The 15,423-nt window shown below is 35.5% G+C and overlaps 1 protein-coding gene and 1 pseudogene across 4 annotated transcripts in view; one reads left to right on the top strand and one right to left on the bottom strand.

The window, feature by feature from the left end:
• EDA (ectodysplasin A) overlaps positions 1-15,423 on the bottom strand; it is a 362,955-nt gene that overhangs the window by 18,775 nt on the left and 328,757 nt on the right. The window lies entirely within an intron of this gene.
• LOC132357617 (general transcription factor IIF subunit 2-like) lies at positions 7,688-8,444 on the top strand (annotated as a pseudogene).

The following is a 15,423-nucleotide window of genomic DNA, read 5'->3' as shown; positions in this document are numbered from 1 at the left end:
ACGGAGTGAAGTAAGTCAGAAAGAGAAAAACAAATACCGTATGCTAACACATATATATGGAATCTAAAAAAAAAAAAAATGTTCTGAAGACCCTAGGGGCAGGACAGGAATAAAGACGCAGATGTAGAGAATGGACTTGAGGACACGGGGAGGGGGAAGGGTAAGTTGGGACGAAGTGAGAGAGTGGCATGGACATATATACAGTACCAAATGTAAAATAGATAGCTAGTGGGAAGCAGCCGCATAGCACAGGGAGATTAGCTCGGTGCTTTGTGACCACCTAGAGGGGTGGGATAGGGAGGATGGGAGGGAGACGCAAGAGGGGGGAGATATGGGGATATATGTATATATATAGCTGATTCACTTTGTTATAAAGCAGAAACTAACACACCATTATAAAGCAATTATACTCCGATAAAGATGTTAAACAAACAAAAACAAACAAACAAAAACCCACTGCAAGTCTCAGACCCTACTTAAGAATTTTCCAGGGACATCCAAAGACCACATGAAGAGACTAAGATAAGAACTATGGAGACAATTTTAGCCTCTGACACCACAGTTACAGCAAACAGTAAACACAGCCTAACTCTTAGTCAGATGAGCATAAAACCTTACATTACTGGTCTACCTACCTCAGTTACTTTTACCCAGTATATCATGTCTAGCTTTCAGCCAAAAATTACAAGGCATATTAAAAGACTAAAAATACAGTCTGCAGAGATAAACCAAGCATCAGAAGCAGACTCAGAAATGAAAGAGGAGATATTACAGCTGATACCACAGAAACACAAAGGCTCTTAAGAGACTACAATTATGTGCCAACAATTTGGACAACCTAGAAGAAATGAATGAATTCCTAGAAACATACAATGTATTAAGACTGAATAATGATAAAATAGAAAATCTGAACAGACTGATTACTAGAAGGAAATTAAATCAGTAATCAAAAACCTCCCAACAAACAAAAGTCCAGGAACAGAAGGCTTAACTGGTGAATTCTACCAAACATTCAAAGACAATTGAATTAATAGCTATCCTTCTCAAACTCTTCCAAAAAATTGAAGAGGAAGGAACTCTCCCAAACTCATTTTACGAGGCCAGCATTACCCTGATATCCAAGTCACATGAGGATGCCATAAGAAAAAAAAATACAAGCCAATATTCCTTATGAACATAGATGCAAAAGTCCTCAACAAAATAATAGGAAACCAGTCAACAATACATTAAAAAGATCATACACACTATGATCAAGTGAGAATTATTCCAGGAATGCAAGGATGATTCAACATTTGCAAGTCAGTCAATGTGATATGCCACATTACCAAAATGAGCGATAAAAATCATATGATCATCTCAATAGATGAAGAAAAAAACATTTGACAAAATTCAACATCCATTTATGATAAAACTCTCAAAAAGTGTGTTACCTCAACTTAATAAAGGCCATATTAGCTGACAAGTTAGCTAACAAGTCCACAGCTAACTTCATACTCAATGGTGAAAAGCTGGAAGCTTTTCCTCTAAGATCAGGAAAAAGACAAGGAAGCCCACTCTTGCTACTTTTATTCAACACAGTATTGGAAGTCCTAGCCACAGTAATTAGGCAAAATAAATAAATAAATAAAAGGCATCCAAATTGGAAAGGAAGAAGCAGCACTATCACTATTTGTACATGATATGATATTATATATAGAAAACCCTGAAGACTCCATCAAAAAACTGTTAGAACTAATAAAGTTGTGGGATACAAAAATCAATACACAAAAATCACTTCTGTTTCTATCTGCTAATAATGAACTATCAGAAAGAGAAATTAAGAAAACAATTCCATTTAAAATTGCACTAAAAAGAATAAAATACCTAAAAATAAGTTAAACCAAGGAGGTGGTGACTCACTCAGAAGGCTCAGATGATGGTTAGCATTTTTCAGCAATAAAGTATTTTTTCACTTAAAAAAACCCAAGGAGGTGAAAGACCTGTATATTGAAAACTAAAAGACATTAATGAAAGAAAATGAAGACACAAATAAATGGAAAGATATTCCATGCTCATGGATTGGAAGAATTAATATTGTTAAAATGTCCATACTGCCCAAAGAAATATAAGATTCAGTGCAATCCTTATCACAATTTCAATGGCATTTTTTTCACAGAAATAGGACAAACAACCTCAAAATTTGTATGGAACCATAAAAGCCTCCAAATAGCCAAAGCAATGTTGAGAAAGAAGAAAAAAGCTGGAGGCATCATACTCCCTGATTTCAAACTATATTGTAAAATTATAGTAATTAAAACAGTATAGTATTGCATAACAATAGACACATAGCTCAATGGAACAGAATAGAGAGCCTAGAAATAAACCCACACATATGTGGTCAATTAATTTGTGACAATGGAGCCAAGAATATGCAATGGGAAAAGGATAGTCTCTTCAATAAATAGTGTTGGTATAACTGAACAATCACATGCAAAAGAATGAAACCAGAGCACTATCTTACATCATACACAAAAATTAACTCAAAATGGATTAAAGACTTGAAACCATAAAACTCCTAGAAGAAAACATAGGTAGTAAGCTACTTGACATAAGTCTTGGTGATAATTTTTTGAATCTGACACCAAAAGAAAAAGAAACAAAAGCAAAAATAAACAAGTGGGACTACATCAAACTAAAAAGCTTCTACACAGCAAAGGAAACCATCAACATAATGAAAAGGCAGCCTATTGAATGGGAGAAAATATTTTCAAATCATATATTTGATAAGGGCTAACATCCAAAATATATGAAGCACTCATCCAACTCAATGGCAAAATACCCAAACAACCCAATTTAAAAATGGGCAGGACATCTGAATAGACATTTTTTTCCAAAGACATCCAGATGGCCAACCAGTGCATGAAAAGATGCTCTACATCATTTATCATCAGGGAAATACAAATCAAAACCACAGTGAAATACCACCTCACACTTGTTAGAATGGCTATTATCAAAAAGACAAGAAATAACAGGTGTTGGCAAGGATGTGGAGAAAAGGGAACATTTGTGCACTGTTGATGGGAATATAAATTGGTGCAGCCACTGTGGAAAAGAGTATGGAGGTCCCTCAAGAGATTAAAAATAGAACTACCAATTAATCCAGCAATTCCACTCCTGGGTATTTATCTGAAGAAAAAGAAAACACTAACCCAGATATATATATACATATACACGCACCCCCATGTTCATTGGAGCATTATTGATGATAGCCAAGATGTGGAAACAACCTAAGTGTCCATCAGTAGATGAATGGATAAAGAAGATGTGGTATAACATACACAATGGAATATTACTCAGCCATAAAAAAGAATGGAATCTTGTCAGTTGCAACAACATAGATGGACCTTGAGGGCATTATTCTAAGTGAAATAAGTCAGACAGAGAAAGTCAAATACCATATGTATGATCTCTCTTATATGCAGAATTTTTAAAAAATAGATAGATAAACAAACAAACAAACCAAGCTCATAGATACAGAGAACAGACTGGTGGCTGCCAGAGGTGAGGGTTGAGGTGTAGGAGAAATGGGTGAACCTTTTTAAAGTTTAAGTACATTGAATTAAAAGATAAAAAGTTGGTTATCAAAAAAAAAAACCAAACAAACAAAAAACCAACCCACTATAAAGGAATGCCTTTGATGGTAAAGAATTAGTGAGCTTGAAGATGTCAATAGAAACCTTATACATGAAATGCAAAGATAAAAAAAAAATGAAAAAGATGGAACAGAATGTCCAAAGATTGTGGTACAATTACAAATGAGGTTATATACACATAATGGGAATACCAGAAGAAGAAAGAGAGGAAGGAACAGAGGAAATATTTGAAGTAATATCAAATAAGAGTTTTCTAAAAGTAATGACAGACACCAAACTTCAGATCCAGGAAGCTCAGAGAATATCAAGTAGGACAAATACCAAAAAGTTGACCCCTAGGCATATCATATTCAAACTGCAGAAAACCAAAGACAAAGAGACAATCTTTAAAGAAGCTAGAGGGGGGTAAAAGGATAAAAATTACATTGGCTTCTCTTCAGAAAACATTCAAGCAAGAAGAGGGTGCAGTGAAATATTTAAAGTGTTAAAAGAAAAAAACACCAAGCTAGGATTATGTATCCAGCAAAATTATTCTTCAAAAATGAAGTTGAAATAAAGACTTTCTCAGACAAACAAAAATTGATTGAATTTGTTGCCAGGAGACCTGCCTTATAAGAAATGTTAAAAGAAGTTCTTCAGAAAAGGAAAATGATATAGGTCAGAAACTTGGATCTACATAAAGAAAGGAAGAGCATTAGAGAAGAAATTCATGAAAGTAAAATCAAATCTTTTATTTTACTTATTCTTAATTGATCTAATAGATAATAGTTTACTCAAAATAATAATAGCAAAGATGTATTCAGTGATTATAGCTTATGGATAAGTAAAACAAATGACAGCAATGCTATAAGGGATGGGGGGAGGAATTGGGACTACTCTGCTATAAGGTACTTGCACTACCTCTGAAGTGCTATAATGTTATTTGAAAGCGAACTTGAATAAGTCATAAATGTGTATCTCAAACTCTAGGGCAACCACTAAAAATTTTTTAAAGTATAATTGATATAAGAGAGGAAAGAAAATGGAATCATATAAAATGCTTGATTAAAACCAGAGAAGGCAGAAAGAGTGGAAGACAGAAAAAGAAACAAAGAAATGGACAATGAATAGAAAACAGTTACAAGTATAGTAGATATTAATCCAACTATATCAATAATCACTTTAAATGTGAATGGTATAAATACACCAATTAAAAGACAGAAACTGCCAGAGTGGATAAAAAAACAATAACCAACTAACTATATGTTATCTGTAAGAAACACACTTTACATATAAAGATAAAGGTAGATTAAGAGTAAAGGGATAGTGAAAGATATACCATGCTAACATTAATCAAAAGCAAGCTAATTTCAGACAAAGCTGACTTCAGAGGAAGGAAGATGATCAGGAAGGAAGAGAGGCATTATATAGTGATAGAGGGGTCAATTCTCCAAGACATAAGATCCTTTAATGTGTATGTGGCTAACAATAGAGTGTCACAAAATTGAGGCAAAATCTGATGAACCCACTATTATAGAGACTTCAACATCCCTCAGTCTGTAATTGAAATATCCAGCAGGCATAAAATCAGTAAGGATATATTGAGCTGAATAGCACCATCAATCAACTAGATCTAATTGACATTTATAAAATACTTCATCCAACAATAGCAGGATATACAGTCTTCTCAAGTTCACATGGAACATTCACTAAGATAAACATTATGTGTCATAAAACATACCTTAGCAAATTTAAAAGCATAGGTATCATAAAACTATATACTCACATTACAATGGAATTAAAATAGAAATCAATAACAGAAAGTAGTTGGAAAATCATATATATTGCAACAGGAAAAAGATCTAAATGATTTTGGAAAATATTTAATCTAAGCTTCCACTTCAGGAAACTAGAAAAAGAAGAGCAAATTAAATTCAGAGTAAGCCCAAGAGAAGAAACGATTAGAATCAGAGCAAATATAAATGAAATTGAAAACAGGAAAGCAATAGAAAAAAAAATCAATGAAACGAAAAGCTGGTTCTTTGAAAAGATGAATAAAATTGATAAACCCTTACCCAGGCTAACCAAGAAAGGGAGCAAGAAGACACAAATTACTAATATCAGAAATGAAAGAAGGGCCATTACTACTGCTCTCATGTACATTAAAAGGATAATAAAATAATATTATGAACAAAACAAATCTGCCCACAAATTTGATAACTTAGATGAAATTGGCTAATTATTTGAAAGATACAATCTATCAAAACTCATATAAGAAGAAATATATAATCTGTACATATAATATGTAAAGGATAACTTGTTTATATATTAAAGAAATTGACTATATAATCTGAATAGGCCTAAACATATTAAAGAAATTGAATCAACAGTTAATAACCTTCTAAAACAGAAAGTACCAGGCCCAGATGGTTTCACTGGTGGATTTTACCAAACATTTAGGGAAGAAATTATACCAGTTCTCTACAACCTCTTGCAGAAAACAGAAGCAGATGGAACAATTCCTAACTCATTCCATGAAGCTAGCAGTACCCTAATGCCAAAGCCAAAGACATTATAAGAAAGGAAAACTACAGACCAACATCTCATTGAAAACAGTTGCAAAAACCCTCAACAAAATATTAGCAAGTCAAATTCAACAACGTTAAGAGAATTATACACCACGACCAAGTGGAATTTATTCCTGGTGCACAAGGCTGATTCAATATTCAAAAATAAATTAACTTAATCCATCATACAGCAACAGGCTTAAGAAGAAAAAGCATATGATTGTATCAATAGATGCAGAAAAATCATTTGACAAAATCCAAGATCCATTCATGATAACAGCTCTCATCAAATTAGGAACAGAGGGGAAATTCATCAATTCGATAAAAAAAATCTACAAAAAAATCTGTAGTTAATATTATACTTATGCTGAGAAACTAGATGACTTCGCACTAAGACTGAGAACAAGGCAAGGATGTCCTCTCTCACCACTCTAATTCAACATCACACTGGAGCTCCTAGCTAATGCAATAAGGTAAGACAAGAAAAGAAAAGGCATACAGATTGGGAAGAAAGAAATAAAACTGTCTTTGTTTGCAGATGACATGATTTTCTATGTAAAAAATCCCAGAGCATTGACCAAAAAGCTCCTGGAACTAATAAGCAAATATAATAAGGCTGTGAGATACAAGCCCAATATACAAAAGTCAATTACTTTCCTATACTAACAATGAACAACTGGAATTTGAAATTAAAAAAAAAACACTTTAGCACCAAAAAAGGAGAAATAGTTATGCATAAATCAAACAGAATATGTACAAGATCTATATGAGGAAAACTATAAAACTCTGATGAAAGAAATAAAAGCCTAAATAAATGGAATGATATTCTGTGTTCATGGATAGGAAGACTCAGTATTGTTAAAATGTCATTTCTTTTTAACTTGATCTATAGACTCAATGTAACCCCAAGTAAAAATCCCAGCAAGTTATTTTGTGGATACAAAAACCTCTGATTCTATATTTTATATGGAAAGGAAAAAGACTCACAATATTCAACACAATATTGAAGAATAAGAACAAAGTTGGAGGGCTAAAACTACCTGATTCAAAATTTAGCATAAAGCTATGGTAACCAAGATAGTGTGGTATTGGTGGAATAACAGACATATAGATTAATGGACCAGAATAGGGAGCCCAGAAATAGACCCAAACAAATATAGTCAACTGATTTTTGACAAAGGAGCAAAGGCAATCCAATGGAGAAAGAATAGTTTTTTTGACAAATGGTGCTGGAACAAGTGGACATGCCCATGCAAAAAAGAATCTAGACACTGTCCTTATAACTTCCACAAAAATAAACTCAAAATGGATCACAGAACTAAATGTAAAACAGAAAACTCTAAAACTCCTAGAAGTCCCCTGGGCTCCCAGCATCTGGGCAGGTGGACCCCGGCTCTTCACAATCAGTCTCCAGCCAGGGCTTGCCCCATGCTCTGGTCCCTTGCCCCACAGCCCCCCAGCTCCTGGGGCCACTGCTCTGGCCAGCACGCCTCCGTTGGCGACAGACCCATGGAGGAAAGAGGGGAACTCAGCCTGACCGGCGCCAAACAGAACACCGGAGTGTGGCTGGTGAAGGTTCCTAAATATTTGTCACAGCAATGGGTTAAAGGTCCTGGAAGAGGTGAAGTTGGGAAACTGCGGATTGCCAAAAATCAAGGAAGGATGGAGGTGTCATTTACTTTGAATGAGGCTCTTGCAAATATTCATGATATTGGTGGAAAATCAGGTTCAGGCAGCGCTCCTAGAGTACATATATTTGTCTTGCAAAGTGTTGGGGGACACACATTAACAGTGTCTACTGAGAGCTCATCGGATAAGCTTTCACTGGAAGGAATAGTGGTACAAAGAGCTGAATGCTGACCCACTGCCAGTGAAAAGTACATGAGATTAAAGAGATTACAAATAGAAGAACCTTCCAAACCTGTAAGGCTATTACAGCAACTGAACAAAGTTGTGACAACCAATTACAAACCTGTTGCTAATCATCAATACAATATTGCATATGAAAGGAAAAAGAAAGAAGATGGAAAACGAGCTCGAGCTGATAACACATTTTAGACATGCTGTTTTCAGCTTTTGAGAAACATCAATATTAATCTTAAGGACTTGGTGGACATCACAAAACAGCCTGTGTCGTACCTGAAGGAAATCTTAAAAGAAATTGGCATTCAAAATGTAAAAGGGATCCACAAAAACACATGGGAGCTGAAGCCAGAGTACAGACATTATCAAGGAGGAGAAAAGAGTGATTAAGAACATTCAAAGCCTGCCTGCTAACAGAACAACTAAAGTGTGATGAGCTAAGCAAATGGCCTTGATATGTGAATCTTTGAGCACCATCTGTTACAGGGGGAAAATGACGGGTACTTTAACTTCTCTAGGTAAATTTTTAAAACAATAATTCTTTTTCTTTTTAACAGTTGAAATGAAATTTTATTATTTTTTAAATTTAATTTTATTTATTTTTTTATACAGCAGGTTCTTATTAGTCATCCATTTTATACACCTCAGTGTATACATGTCAAACCCAATCTACCAATTCATCACACCGCCACCCCCACCTCCCTGCTGCTTTCCCCCCTTGGTGTCCATATGTTTTTTCTCTACTACTGTGTCTCAATTTCTGCTCTGCAAACCGGTTCATCTGTACCATTTTCTAGGTTCCACATATATGCGTTAATATACGATATTTGTTTTCCTCTTTCTGACTTACTTCACTCTGTATGAGAGTCTCTAGATGCATCCACGTCTCTACAAATGACCCAATTTCATTCCTTTTTATGGCTGAGTAATATTCCATTGTATATATGTACCACATCTTCTTTATCCATTCATCTGTCACTGGGCATTTAGGTTTCTTCCACGACCTGGCTATTGTAAATAGTGCTGCAATGAACATTGGGGTGCATATGTCTTTTTGAATTGTGGTTTTCTCTGGGTATATGCCCAGTAGTGGGATTGCTGGGGCATATGGTAAATCTATTTTTAGTTTTTTAAGGAACCTCCATACTGTTCTCCATAGTGGCTGTATCAATTTACATTCCCACCAACAGTACAAGAGGGTTCCCTTTTCTCCACACCCTCTGCAGCATTTGTTGTTTGTAGATTTTCTGATGATGCCCATTCTAACTGGTGTGAGGTGATACCTCATTGTAGTTTTGATTTGCATTGCTCTAATAATTAGTGATGTTGAGCAGCTTTTCATGTGCTTCTTGGCCATCTGTATGTCTTCTTTGGAGAAATGTCTATTTAGGTCTTCTGCCCATTTTTGGATTGGGTTGTTTGTTTTTTTAATATTGAGCTGCATGAGCTGTTTATATATTCTGGAGATTAATCCTTTGTCCAATGATTCGTTTGCAAATATTTTCTCCCATTCTGAGGGTTGTCTTTTCATCTTGTTTATGATTTCCTTTGCTGTGCAAAAGCTTTTAAATTTCATTAGGTCCCATTTGTTTATTTTTGTGTTTATTTCCATTACTCTAGGAGGTGGATCAAAAAAGATCTTGCTGTGGTTTATGTCAGAGTGTTCTTCCTATGTTTTCCTCTAAGAGTTTTATAGTGCCTGGTCTTACATTTAAGTCTCTAATCCATTTTGACTTTACTTTTGTGTATGATGTTAGGGAGTGTTCTAATTTCATTCTTTTACATGTAGCTGTCCAGTTTTCCCAGCACCGCTTATTGAAGAGACTGGCTTTTCTCCATTGTATATCCTTGCCTCCTTTGCCATAGATTAGTTGACCATAGGTGCGTGGGTTTATCTCTGGGCTTTCTATCCTGTTCCATTGATCTATATTCCTGTTTTTGTGCCAGTACCATATTGTCTTGATTACTGTAGTTTTGTAGTATGATCTGAAGTCAGGGAGTCTGATTCCTCCAGCTCCGTTTTTTCCCCTCAAGACTGCTTTGGCTATTTGGGGTTTTTTGTGTTTCCATACAAACTTTAAGATTTTTTGTTCTAGTTCTGTAAAAAATGCCATTGGTAATTTGATAGGGATTGCATTGAATCTGTAGATTGCTTTGGGTAGTATAGTCATTTTCACAATATTGATTCTTCCAATACAGGAACATGGTATATCTCTCCATCTGTTTGTAACATCTTGAATTTCTTTCATCAGTGTCTTATAGTTTTCTGCATACAGGTCTTTTGTCTCCCTAGATAGGTTTATTCCTAGGTATTTTATTTTTTCTATTGCAATGGTAAATGGGAGTGTTTCCTTAATTTCTCTTTCAGATTTTTTATCATTAGTGTATAGGAATGCAAGAGATTTCTGTGCATTAATTTTGTATCCTGCAACTTTATCAAATTCATTGATTACCTCTAGTAGTTTTCTGGTGGCATCTTTAGGATTCTCTATGTATAGTATCATATCATCTGCAAACAGCAACAGTTTTACTTCTTCTTTTACAATTTGTATTCCTTTTATTTCTTTCTCTTCTCTGATTGCCGTGGCTAGGACTTCCAAAACTATGTTGAATAATAGTGGTGAGAGTGGACGTCCTTGCCTTATTCCTGATCTTAGAGGAAATGCTTTCAGTTTTTCACCATTGAGAATGATGTTTGCTGTGGGTTTGTCATATATGGCCTTTATTATGTTGAGGTAGGTTCCCTCTATGCCCGCTTTCTGGAGAGTTTTTAATCATAAATGGGTGTTGAATTTTGTCAAAAGCTTTTTCGGCATCTATTGAGATGATCATATGGTTTTTATTCTTCAATTTGTTAATACAATGTATCACCGTGTTTGCATATATTGAAGAATCCTTGTATCTCTGAGATAAATCCCACTTGATCATGGTGTATGATCCTTTTAATGTGTTGTTGGTTTCTGTTTGCTAGTCTTTTGTTGAGGATTTTTGCATCTATATTCATCAGGGATATTGGTCTGTAATTTTCTTTTTTTGTAGTATCTTTGTCTGGTTTTGGTATCAGGGTGATGGTGGCCTCATAGAATGAGTTTGGGAGTCTTCCTTCCTCTGCAATTTTTTGGAAGAGTTTGAGAAGGATGGGTGTTAGCTCTTCTCTAAACGTTTGACAAAATTCACCTGTGAAGCCATCTGGTCCTGGGCTTTTGTTTGTTGGAAGATTTTTAATCACAGTTTCAATTTCAGTGCTTGTGATTGGTCTGTTCATATTTTCTATTTCTTCCTGGTTCAGTCTTGGAAGGTTATACCTTTCTAAGAATTTGTCCATTTCTTTCAGGTTGTCCATTTTATGGGCATAGAGTTGCTTGTAGTAGTCTCTTAGGATGCTTTGTATTTCTGCGGTGTCTGTTTTAACTTGTCCTTTTTCATTTCTAATTTTATTAAAACAGTAATTCTTGTAAAGTTGTTTAAGTGATTTCTGAGGAAAAAGAACACATTTATTTATAGACTTAACTTGTATTAAACCAGATTATTCATGATGGGCTTAGGGGTTGGGGGTTGAAGAAGGTTTTTCTTTTTAAATATTGACTTTTAAAATGTAAAATTAGGAAATGTTTTCTAAATGAGGACTCCCCGTCCTTTTTCTCTCTGAGGAGTTGAGGTAATACAGATTCAAAGTGAATGGCATAGCAGGAAAAAAGTAGTCAACTACAGAAACTCTCAAAAGGAATTAAAAGGCCAAAGTTCCTTATTCTGAAACAAAACAAAACAAAACAGAAGAAAACAAAAAACCTCCTAGAAAATAGCATGAAAAAAATCTACCTGACCCTGGGTTTGGCAGTGGATTTTCAGGTAGAGCTCCCAAAGCACAATCCATGAAAGAAAAAAATTGTTAAACCTGGACTTCATTAAAATTAAAAACTTCTGTTCTGAGAAAGACACTGTTAAGTTAATCAAAACACAAACCACAGACTGGGAGAGAGTATTTGCAAAGCACATATCTGGTAAAGGACTGGTATCCAGTATATAAAAAGAACACTTAAAGCTCAACAATTAGAAAACAAATAATCCAATTAAGAAATGGGCAAAAGATTGAAACAGACACCTCACCAAAGAAGATATATAGATTACAAATAAGCATATGATGCTCAACATCATATGTCATTAGGGAAATGCAAATTAAGCATGAGCTAGCACTGCACACCTACTAGAATCGCTAAAATCTGAAATACTGACAATACTAACTGCAGGCAAGGATGCAGGGCAACAGGAACTCTCATTCATTGCGAGTGGGAATGCAAAATAGTATAGGCACATTGAAAGAAAGTTTGGCAGTTTCTTACAAAGCTAAGAATAGTCTTACCACACAACCCAGTAATCACACTCCTAGGTTTGCCCAAATTTGTTGAAAACTTATATTCAAACAAAAACCTGCACATGAATGTTTATAGCAGCTTTATTCATGATTGCCAAAAATGGGAAGCAATTAAAATATCATTCAATAGGTGAATGGATAAACAAACTGTGGTCCATCATACAATGGAATATTATTCAGCAATCAAAAGAAATAAGCTATCAAACCACACAAAGACATGGAGGAACTTTAAATGCATATTGCTAAGTGAAAGAGGCCAGTCTGAAAAGGCTACATACTGCATGATTCCAACTGTGTGACATTCTGGAAAAGGCAAAACTGTGGACACAGTAAAAAGATAAGTGGTTGCAAAGGGTTGGGGGAGAGAGAGTATATGGGGACTATTTCTGCTCTATTTTCCTATAAACCTAAAACTTCTCTAAAACATAGTCTATTAACTACGAAAATAAATTTATAAAACATCCACCAGTTTAAAAGCAACACTGAACTGCATATAGTTCAACATAGACCTCAAAGCCCTGGCTCTGTATCCACTATGCCCCCTCCCCACCCTCTTCCATACACCTCTTGCCTCTGTACCTTCCTTCATGCCATACCCTCTGCCTGAAGTGCCCGTCTTCAGTCCATCTTTTTCTCAGTGCCTACTCATTCTTTAAGACTCAGCTCAGGCCACAATTCCTTTGTGTTCCCCTAATAAACTATTGCACCTATCAAATTATAATTTTCTGATTATGTGATTGTTCAATTTACTAAATTTTTAAATCCTTGATGGCAAGGGCTATGCCTTATTCATCTCTGTATCTCCAGCACCTAAAGCATATCTTTTATAGTAAGTGCTCAGTACAATGTTTGTTGAATGAATAAATGAACGACTGAAGGAAGTGGACAAAGATTCTTCTGACTCCAAGTTCATTGTACTTTCTACTGAATCATAGTCATGCTAAGAATACCAATAACAGCATCAAAAATTGCCAGTCAATTTACAGAGTTGTCTTGCAGACTAAATAAGTGAAAGTGATGTGCTCATAGTAGGTACTCAATAAACGTTAATTTAATTTCATTTGTTCTTTGGTTATATAGGTAGTAGGCTCCCCACTTTCATGCTTCCCTCCCTTTATATAGAGAGCTACATCAGAAAACTGGACATGGCCAAGATTTCTTCAGTGATAAGCAATAAGGAGGAAAGTAAGGACAATGGCTGGCAGATGAGGATTGGAAATTTTTATTAAGAAAAAAAAAAAAAGAAAAACAACCTTCAACATATTCTGTATCTTCAAATCTTATAACCTTCATAGTTTACTTCATGTTCTATCTCACACCATAAGAATTGTAAACAGACAGAATGCACAAATACATGTGGCAAGTTCAATACATTTGAAGAAGATGGAAGCCATTAGCTTCAAAGAAGAGTGAGAATTTTGAATGAGCACCACATGGAATGCCCGTGTTCAGAGCCCAGATTACAGTTCCAACATCTGCTCTAAGCATGACAAAAAGGCAAGAAAAGGTAGGGCTGTGCAAGTTGATTCCCACCCCACCCCATCACATCCCAATCTCTAAAGTATTTCCGATGTGAGAAGGCTTGCATTCTTCATCCAAGGATTTCCTCTCTAGCCTTTGCAGCAGGGACTCATGCTTGAGGCCTCAGGCTCCACAAAGCAATTGACTCCATGAGTTAAGTTATGATCAGCTGTGAAACTTTTCTGGCTCAGTTCTGGTTTGGTTTGGGAAAGACTCAAAAATATTGTCAAGAATATCAAAATATTACTGTGATTCAGGCAACACTAAAACAGTCACACTAACTGCTGACATTTTAGACGCCTAATGGTCTCTCAAAGTTCCATGAAGTATAGATTCCTTCATGTCACCAGAGATGTTCCCAAAGTGACAAACGTATGTTTTTGCTGAAGAAATATTTTGCGACATCAAGTCTTTGGTCACTTTCGCGGTTAGGATGAAAACGCCAGGCCTAAGAGCAGCAGTCTGTGAGGAGGATTGTAAAGATGAATGGAATGGACTGTGTCGTCTAGTGCAGTGTTTTTACACTACGTTCCAGACAGTACCAGGGTCCTGTGTGATATTAACAGATGTCCTCAGGAAAAGGATGCTTTGATCAAAAAGAGTTTGGGAAAAAATAGGGTTAAGGAAAAATAAACAGATTTCTTCACTGAAGACTTCTCAAATCTTTTAATACACGAACGAGAAATGTGACTCTCCAGAGTGGAATATGAAATGCAGCATTTTCCAAACCTATTTGGCCAGAGAACGTTTTTCGAAAAAGACCTATCTATCTCTTGTTGAATTAATGTTCTGGATTATACTGTTCGGTAAATACTAAGATTGTGGAAAGAGCTTGAGCTTTGTTATTCTTTCAGAACTGGGCTGGAATTCTAGTTCTAACATTCAATACCTGTGCGATCTTGGGCAAGTTACTTCAATTCTTTGAATTTTTTCATTTATGAAAATTGGGACAATAATATCTACCTCAAAAGAAATGTCAGCAGGATTAAGTGAGATAATGCACAGTACTTAGCACAATGCCTGGAACGTATAGGTACTCAAGAAATAGCAGCTATAATCATCACATTCATTTCTCATCATCATTATTATCAAGACACATCTGTGCCTGACAGGCGTGCCAAAACAGCTTCAAAATAGGTCGGGCCTGAGGACACAAATGGCTATATTTCTGATTGCTTTGGGAACTGAGTGTAAGAAGAGAACTGGACTAGTTGCCTGGAGATATAGCTCTATGACTTATTTGCTGTCTGACATTGGGCAAAGCACTTCACCTGTCTGCATTTCTCTCTCCTTCTGCCAAATATAGGTATGGACTAGGAGACCTCTTACTCTAAAATCCTGTGAACCTCAGCTCTAAAATGCTGTATAAGAGATTTATAAATTTATTGTTGAAGAAATCTGTGATACAGGTTAAATCCAATTATAAAGTACGGTCCTGTATAACAAAGCTATTTTTATGATCCAGCAGATGGCTGGCAGAAACAGTGCT

Source organism: Balaenoptera ricei, chromosome X (assembly GCF_028023285.1).
Source record: "Balaenoptera ricei isolate mBalRic1 chromosome X, mBalRic1.hap2, whole genome shotgun sequence".
NCBI classification, from domain to species: domain Eukaryota; kingdom Metazoa; phylum Chordata; class Mammalia; order Artiodactyla; family Balaenopteridae; genus Balaenoptera; species Balaenoptera ricei.
Note: the sequence above shows the minus strand (reverse complement) of the source record. Positions and strands in the feature narration are given on the sequence as shown.